This window comes from Macrobrachium rosenbergii, chromosome 10 (genome assembly GCF_040412425.1).
Source record: "Macrobrachium rosenbergii isolate ZJJX-2024 chromosome 10, ASM4041242v1, whole genome shotgun sequence".
NCBI lineage: Eukaryota > Metazoa > Arthropoda > Malacostraca > Decapoda > Palaemonidae > Macrobrachium > Macrobrachium rosenbergii.
In genome coordinates this window covers 65,648,078-65,657,206 of record NC_089750.1, presented here as the reverse complement: position 1 = coordinate 65,657,206, position 9,129 = coordinate 65,648,078, and the positions used below count along the sequence as shown (strand labels likewise).

The following is a 9,129-nucleotide window of genomic DNA, read 5'->3' as shown; positions in this document are numbered from 1 at the left end:
TTAGTTGCCCCAGTGCTTGGCATGTAGCCTATGCCTAAAATCTGTAAATCAATCGTGTTCATATTGTCCCACCGAGATTTATTTCTTCTCCTCTCAGTAGTTTCTTTCTCTGACATTATTACGTCATTTTTTCTCCTTTCCTTCACCTTACTTTTTTCATTTCTCGCTATAATGTGGTTCGGATTCCACAATAAGCTGTAGGTCCCGTTGCTAAGTAACCATTTGGTCCTTAGCCGCGTAAAATAAGTCTAATCCTTCGGGCCAGGCCTCTCTAGGAGAGCTGTTAATCAGCTCAGTGGTCTGGTAAAACTAAGGTTTACTTTCTTACATCGTTACTCGGTCCCTTTTCCCTCCTAGTTGTTTTCAAGGGCCAAAGGCTTAGTAGGCAATATATTATTTATATTCTTTAGACGCCCGAGTGTTCTTTTGAATGAATGTGTAAATGTGTGCGTGTGTGTGTGTGTGTGTGAGCGTGGGCTCGCCCTTTTATTTTACATTAGGATTAACATTCATTGGGCTGAAAAATTGTCTTATTATTCATTAAAAAATAGGGCTATATGTTCAGTATTTTTATTCCACTGTGAAAAAGATTTACTCATATTATTATCATTATTAAATTGGTAAACCAATTTGATGCCAGTTATGGTCATAGTCTACGTATGTGGGCTGTGCTTCTTAATGAGGTCCTTCATTTTTATATAATAATAATAATAATAATAATAATAATGATAATAATAATAATTATTATTATTATTATTATTATTATTATTATTATTATTATTATTATTATTATTATTATTATCTAAAGTTACAAGATTCCTAAGCTTCGAAATGCTACAAGTAAAGCAAAACTAAACTAAGGAAAGAGAAGTGTGATGAAACCCTAAAGAAAATTACAAATTAGATAAGGGTTAAAATTGAAACCTAGGAAAAATATGCGTTTTCTTAATAACAGTCTTCGATAAAAGATAAACAAATTAAGTATTGCCCCATGATGCCAAAAGGTAGCATAGCAGGTGCTTTCAAACTTGCTAGCATCAGAAGCATTCGTCACGTGGCCAGGTAAAATGGTCTAAAGTTTCTCAGGTGTGACCCCTTCATCTATTTTTTTTTTAGGACATGCGTTTTAGGTACTTGGAAGTACTTTGATGACGCAGGTTTTGTTTACTAAATGGAGTTAGTTAAAGTCCTTCTGGGCCTCTGTAGGCTCATAGGGCAGGCGCTGAGCTCCTGTTTGAGTAACTCAGGAATAATAAGTGAAAATCCACGATTGTGTATATGAGCAAAAACTGTATTTTGAAACGATAAAAGCCAAAAAAAAATTAAAAATAAAATAAAACATGGGAGCTTTCGACCGTTTGCACGACGGTCCTTTTCAGCCAACTGAATTAAAATGACATGTACATAATTGTGGATTTTCACTCACACAGTTTATTACTTACGTCTGATGTGCCTAAAACGTTTGTGGGTATCGGGGGGGTGGGGAATTATGATTCTTTGCGGCTCTAAAATATAGTCTGCATCTATCAGTTGAATGCATTTTACTATCATAATCATCACCGTCATTATCTCAAATATCACCATCAACCCTATTACCATCTACGAAAAAATTTCTGGCAACGATGAAGAACAAGTCTTGTAAGATACCATCATCATCAGTAATACTTCAAATTAAATTGCCGCTATTACTGCTATTACTAAAGCTAAAACAAACATTGCTAAACAACGTATGTTGCAAAAACCAGGAGAACAGGAGTAAAAATACCATTTCATATGAAGCACTAGCTGTTACAATGGACGCCCCAGAAGAAAAGAAAAAAAAACTCAATTGACGATAGTATAGCCCGGACACATATGTCGAGATAAAATCATTGTGTTTCCCATCAAGAACACAATCAATAGTTTATTCCAGTGACGTCATTGGAGGTAAATGAGGGGATATTGATCATCGTCATTATTCATTTAACTGTTCATTCCGCAGGGTGATTAAAACAAGGGATGTTTTCAAGAGGGATGATAACTACTGTTAAGGCTCTCGCTCTATTTAGTCTTGTGTCAGAGGAACAGGATTTATTTCTTTGCAGTATATGTGTGTATATATTTATCTATTTATTTGCATGTTTCTATGTGTTCATTCAATCTCATTTATTTACAAATTTACATATTTATTGTTTATAAATTTACATGATTCATTTACTTATTTACAATGTGTTCATTGACTCTATTCATATTTATTTATTCCGTATTTATCTGTTTATTTTAATTTTATAATAACTTAATTATTTCTTTATTAGTTACATTTTTACCTATATTTTATTTAATTATGTATATTATCATTTATCAACATTTTGTAGTTTTTTCTTCGTTATAAGTTGGTTTATTTTTCTAACCATTCATTAGTAATATATTTGTTTATTAGTTATATGTTTCTTTATTTATCTATATATAATAGTTTAAATTAACCCATTATCATGTATATTTCTTTATTTATTTATTTATTCATTATTAATTCATTTATTTATTTAGGCATCTGAGCCTTTCTACATGTGTGACTTTGCCCGCTTATTTTGTACTTAAGCTTTTCGTTTTTTATAAGTTTCGTAATTTTTTTTTACGTTTATTTACACTTTGGGATAATTCTGTCTTTCATGTTGAAATGTTGGTGTAAACAGGATTTTTCCTATGTTTTATTAGATGTACACATACGTGTAATTTTATTTACACCACGACAGATTATGTGAATAATTTAAGCAGGCGTCTAATTCACTAATGAAATATGCCCCTAAGCAATCTGTGACATATCTAATAAAATCTTCCGTGAGGCGCATCTGCTCATTACTTAAAGAGATTGCATATTCAGCATCATATCATCTCCTCACTAGTAATTTTTTTTTTAATCTTTACGTGATTTGCTTATCTTCATTTTGTTTTTCGCATATTCCATACAAAACGCCTAGAAATTCCTTTTTGAAATATGCTTCTCAAACTCAAAAAAAAAAAAAGTAACAGAATTCAATTTCTTTTCGGTTTAAATCTTTCAGCAATAACTTTTTGTTTGTTGTACTTACTTTCCTTATCACCGTTCTTGGGGATGAAATAATTTTTAGTGACTATTTCTTTTAAATCATTACGCTTCTTAAATCTACCATTTTCGTGCCCCTCTTCAGTGTCAATAATGTTTAAAAAAAACTGCGTCCATTTCATTCATATTTCGCCAGTCTTGAGGAAAACATTGCGCGGCGATCTATGCTTTGAGCTTATCAAAACTAGAGTTAGCGGGGACTGCATATTCCCACCCAGGCTGAACAACCCACCCCCACCCCCTAGGTTCCTTAGGTCTAATCGGGAGCTCTCTACTAATCCAGTCACTTGTTGCGAGTCAATAAAATTTTCAGTGAAGTTTTCGTGAAAATTAACGAGCAACTTTTCGGGTTACTTGCTAGTAAACGGTAACAAACAAACAACAACCAGATGGCATGACCTTTTCCCCGGAGATAAACAAACGCAGCCGCACCTTCGCGTGGTCGATATTTCTGTAGGAGGAAAGTCGTGACGTACTTTGAGACAACGAAAAAATGGAAAAGGGAAGAAAAATGAAGCGCGGGTTGAAGGGTTTTTAAATCGCCAACGAGCAGGATTTGGAACGCCCCGAACTCGCTCATAGTACCACTCACGTGTGAGCGACTCAGCCAGTCTCAGCGGATCTGAGAGTAGAGACAGCGACTCAGTGGGTAACTGACAGTGACAGTGATAAGGCTGGTCTCCGTTCAGCTGCGTGGGGCCTGGTGGTGTCGTATTCTTAAACCCTTGAATTAAAAATAATTCCTCTTTAAACTTCTAAATTGGACATTATCGCATCTGAGACCGTGATTAAACTGGTGAGTCTTCTGTTCATCACTTAGCGTGTTTGGTTTTTATTTGTCTTAAAAAGAAGAAATGTGTTGCACTCGTCTTTTTTCTGCTCGCATAATTGGTGAAACCCACATCCCATTATGCCTGTATTCTTGTAAATTACACTTGTTTCCCCTTCAGCAAAACCAGGACGTAAAGAGTTGAAAGTTTTTTTCGTAAGTTTACTTACGTGTGAGTGTAAACAAAAGATGGGTTTGTAGTTTTGCGGTATAAACCTGAAGTTTTGCGTAGGCCTACGACCAAGTTATATAACTGACAATGGCCATGTCACTCGATCTCGTGTTTGCTCCTCGAAAAGTGTTGAATTTTCACTTCAAATTTTAACTTTCTTACCCAACCACACACAAATATACATACATATATATATATAAATATATATATATATATATATATATATATATATATATATATATATATATATGTGTGTGTGTGTGTGTGTGTGTGTGTGTGTGTGTGTATATATGTATATTTTATATATAGTATTTATTTATTGTATAAAGGCTCCATCTGCGATTCTGCATTTAAATTGTGAATAAGATAGTGACCAGTGTCTTGTTTTCCATTGACACTCCATCTTTTTTTTTTTTTCATGAAGTGATTCATTGTTCCACCCAATCAACATACTCCCTGATAACTGTACTTCTGCTGGTCCTCTGCATTTGGACCATTAAGTGGGCGCCATCTATTTGACATTTACAGTTCATAGTTTTCCTGAATAACTTCAATCAGTTCATGACAGTTTCTGAATGAATATGAAGTAAGAATAGCTTAAATGGATCACAACTATATAGTACTAGGGTACTACTTTAGCATGCGGGCTGAAGCTGGATTGGAGCCATTTACGAGCGTTGCCAAACTTGAGCTTATGGAAAATACAATGAGAAAAGGAATGTGTTTCATGACTAAATTGAATAAAATGATTCTCAAAGTAACTAATTTGTGAATAATATAGTTTGTAATGTTTAAGTTTTGAATCAATCCTCAATCATAACAGAGAAAAGTGACATGGACCTACGCGTTGCCTGCCACATGTATGATCACCTATCATGAGGTCAAGTAGAGGTATTTAATGATTAGCTCTTTCCTTTTCCCATCACGGATGTCAAAGCTTTGCGCAGTCTTTAATATACAAATTATTTATAATTGTTTCAAAATTGCCAAGATCTTCAAGATTTAGTTTGAAATGTTTGAACTCCCTAACTTTATTGTAATTAGTCAAATGAAACGTACTGTTTTGCCGCAGAGTGAAAATAAGAGAAATCCAAGATTTTTATGTAGAGAGCGCTAAAAAAAACAAGCCTTGCTTTCTTAACATTTTTTTATTGGAGAAACTCAAATATCAGTTGAAAAGCGTAAAGTTATGTTTACGTTTCAAATTGCTTTTTTAAAACTAGGCCCATAACGACTCGAAGATGTGACAGAGCAAGTAGTCGGCCGCGACCACACCTCAACCCTAACGGCAAAATAGATGGAGTATGTACTGAGTTGTTAATGTGTTTATGCCTCACTTAAGCCATGGGGCGGGGGAGAGGGCGATATTGAGATGGGCCAAACGCATATAGAATATTATTGACCCTGCTTAATAAAGAGAATGGTGGGTCCACGCTTGGGTCCACGGATATCTAATTAATGGTAGCGGACTTACCTCCGGAGGAATAAGCAACGCTGGGGAAATATGGTCATGCCAAAAATCGAATTAGACTTACATGGGCGAAATGATGGGTTAATCTAGTGAATTATTCGTCTTTTTGACTTGACATCAGTATTAGTCATTACTGTCACGAGTTAAAGGATGACAAGGGAATGATGTATATCCTTTTAGAATGATAAGGCAGTGATAGATTTCCTTTTTCTTATGAGAGACTAACCAGTTGTGTTTGTTCGTGTGTGTACGTTCGCGCCTTTGTATGCAATACAGACATTGGGCTGTCTCGCTAAAGCTATCGGTTGGTACAGGAAAATCAAATATAGCAAAAATATTCAGGGATGATTGTAACTGGATCATCCAGATACACGCCATTGCCTCCTTGATGACTTACAATATATCTCTATCAGTTTTAATGGTGAGCCCAGATCACGATGATAGTACTTTTATGGAAGGACATCGAAACAATTTCCTAGACTTACTGATTTGTTGTATTTGCAAAAATAAACAAGGTTTGTGTTATATGGTATGTAGGAATTGTTTATGGACTGTATGTACAGGATGTGTGTGTGTGTGTGTGTGTGTGTGTGTACAATAGTTCTGTTGGGATTAGGTTATTAGGCCCATGCACCTCCAAACCGTAACTTCGACCCACCTCAGTGGACTAATTGCGAGCGTCCTAGTTAAGCTTTGATCAGCAGAAGTTTTCAGATAACTGACCCAACGTTAGTGTACAAAAATAGAACATGAATCAAGTAGTAAATGTGGAGCGGGTGTAAAAAGATACGAAGTGTGACGATATGACGAAATTGTTGTTTAAAAAAATTAGCTTACGTATGAAGATGGTTCAACGAATTTTGAGTTTTTTTTTTTTTTGTGGATATCATATTGGTGTTTCATAGGGTGTATAATTCTGAAAGTGCATGTGGAAAGAGAAAGCAATAAATTTTTTACTGGACTGTTACAGTGGAAGAGGTGCTAGAAAACACGCATAGAATTGACTGACGCAATAGACGAGTAAGTTGTTGATACAATGCTTATGACCCCACTTTTCAGTACGTGGTTAATTTTCCTATATTTCACCTTGTGATATCTTGACCTGCTTAATAATCACAACGGTTCTAATGTTATTCTCGACACGTCTGTGGTTCTTGTGAGCACAGAGTTGAAAAATGAATAAATATTTAAAGAAAAGTAGAAGAAATAGCTACATCGATAAAAAAAAAAATAAAGAAAAGGAGCCTCGTGTCCTTAAGAAAATCGTACACTTTAATCTTAGTGTTAAGGCGCTGTCAAATGGACGATTTTCTTCCCCCAGCTTCTTATGATGACACCAAGAGATGCTTATGTTGCCGCATAGTCAGAATCATTTGAGACATTAAATGGGCCTTTTCGTTCACAGTCAGTATGCATTTAATCAGGTGACATGCATAATATTCATTACGTAAATAAATAAATTATTTAGAACGTTGTGCTTAAAGGGACAAATGCTCACTTTAAAGAGATTTAAGCTATAAAAAGAAAGCTGTTGCTTATACGTTTATGTAAAAATAGACTCGCTTATATGCTACAGACTTAGCTTATGTAAACAAGCTGCAGACTTAGTTTATGTTAAAACACAGAAGTGATGTTTTACAAAAACATTAAATAATGCATACATCCTTGTACTGTATACCTCCAAGTGCACTGGTTAATAATTCCTTTGTTGTTCTGACCATATTATCTTTGATACCCTATGCAACCAGCTGTACAAGCAAAGGCTCCGAATACATTTGCGTTTTCACTTTCCCGCCGCTACTGTTTGTTTTAGGTAAACTTGAACAAATAAATTCCTTTGTGAATAAACATCGTCAGATACTGGCGCGACTACCAACTTGATGAAAAGTCCGCATTAGCCTATATAGAAATAAATATTTGTTAATAGGCCTATGTATTTATATACTGTAGTACTGTATATAAATAGTTCCTCATTGGATGGGTTGGTATCGTTCTCGACTAGCACTCTGCTGGGCCCGCGTTCGAATCTCCGACCGGCCAATGAGGAATTAGAGAAATTTATTTCTGGTGATGGAAATTCATTTCTCGTTACAATGTGGTTCGGGTTCCACAGTAAGCTGTAGGTCCCGTTGCTAGGTAACCAATTTGTTCTTAGCCACGTAAAATAAATCTAATCCTTCGGGCCAGCCCTAGGAGAGCTATTAATCAGCTCAGTGGTCCGGTTAAACTAAGGCATACTTAACTTTGACTGTATATAAATACGGTTGGTGTAATCATATCCAAACTGGTTCGTTTACTGAGCACCTGCAGTGTGTTGTTAACCTATATAAATAAAAATAAATATTAATAGGCCTATGTATTTATATACTATAGTATATAAACAACAAATAAGCCTATGTATTTATATACTAGCCTATAGTGTATACATACAGTTGATGTTATCACATCCAGGCTGCTTCTTTTACTGAGTATCTACAGTATGGTAGCTTTTACAGATCATTCATGGAGAAATTAATGTTCTAGCAAAACAAACTTACCTTGTTGGAATGATTTTGTTCCTTGTTTTTTGTTATAGACTGTGAAATTAAAGGGATTCCATTTTTTGCATGGACTAAGGTACGTCTGTGGCTATATTAGTTTTAATAGCATCTTTTTATGTAGAATGATGAAGTAATTGAAAAAGGTAGGTTGACTTAGAATTACTGATTATTACGTAGCTTGGAATACATAACGCTTTTCCAAATTTCTAAGAATACAAGTACATTTGGAAAACTATATACACACATATAGACAGTATATATATATATATATATATATATATTATATATATATACATATATTAATATACTCACAATATTGAGCCACACATTCCTTTTAATATCCAGTTCACTATATCTTGGCAATAACTTACACCCAGGGGGTATTATAAGTGATAAGTACTTTCACTAGTGGGATTCGAACCGCTGCCTGGTTTAGAAACAAAAAAAAAAAAGATAGTGACTTTGGCCATTGAATGTAAATGAGATTTCACGTGTATGTGACAAAGTATATATATATATATATATATATATATATATATATATATATATATATATATATATATATATGTGTGTGTGTGTGTGTGTGTGTGTGTGTGTGTGTGTGTGTGTGTGTGTTCAGTCGTAAAACACAATCAAGACGGAGATGAAATCGAGGGGAAAGCCGTTGCTGATGCGGACAAATCAAACAGAGTCTGGAATTTTTCAGCGTTTCTCGATCGTCCATGGGAACTCCACCCCACCCTCCCAACCCACCCTGAACGCCTCCTGTGTCTCACACACCTCAAAACTTCTTGTGTACACCAGGCTTGAGAAAGGAAATGAAGCTATAAAGTTCTTTTAAAAGAGAGAGAGAGAGAGAGAGAGAGAGAGAGAGAGAGAGAGAGAGAGAGAGAGAGAGAGAGAGAGCTGGTGTATAGATGTTGTTCTTGGGAAGATGGGCTTGTAAATTCATAACATATATTTTAACTCGTCAAAATCTCAACATGGTATACCTTATCATAAAACTTAGCATTTTTTTTTTTATTTTACGAGATA

The 9,129-nt window shown here is 35.0% G+C and overlaps 1 protein-coding gene across 2 annotated transcripts in view; it reads left to right on the top strand.

Moving 5' to 3' along the window:
• The window catches only part of LOC136842737 (CD151 antigen-like), a 288,000-nt gene that overhangs the window by 162,245 nt on the left and 116,626 nt on the right, over positions 1-9,129 (top strand). Inside the window, exon 1 of one of the 2 annotated variants that reach the window (XM_067110476.1) lies at positions 3,702-3,878. The exons of the other annotated variant lie outside the window; for it this stretch is intronic. The gene's annotated coding sequence lies outside the window, so the exon portion shown is untranslated. Of the gene's footprint in view, positions 1-3,701; positions 3,879-9,129 lie in introns of those variants that run through there. 2 annotated transcript variants of the gene reach the window in all.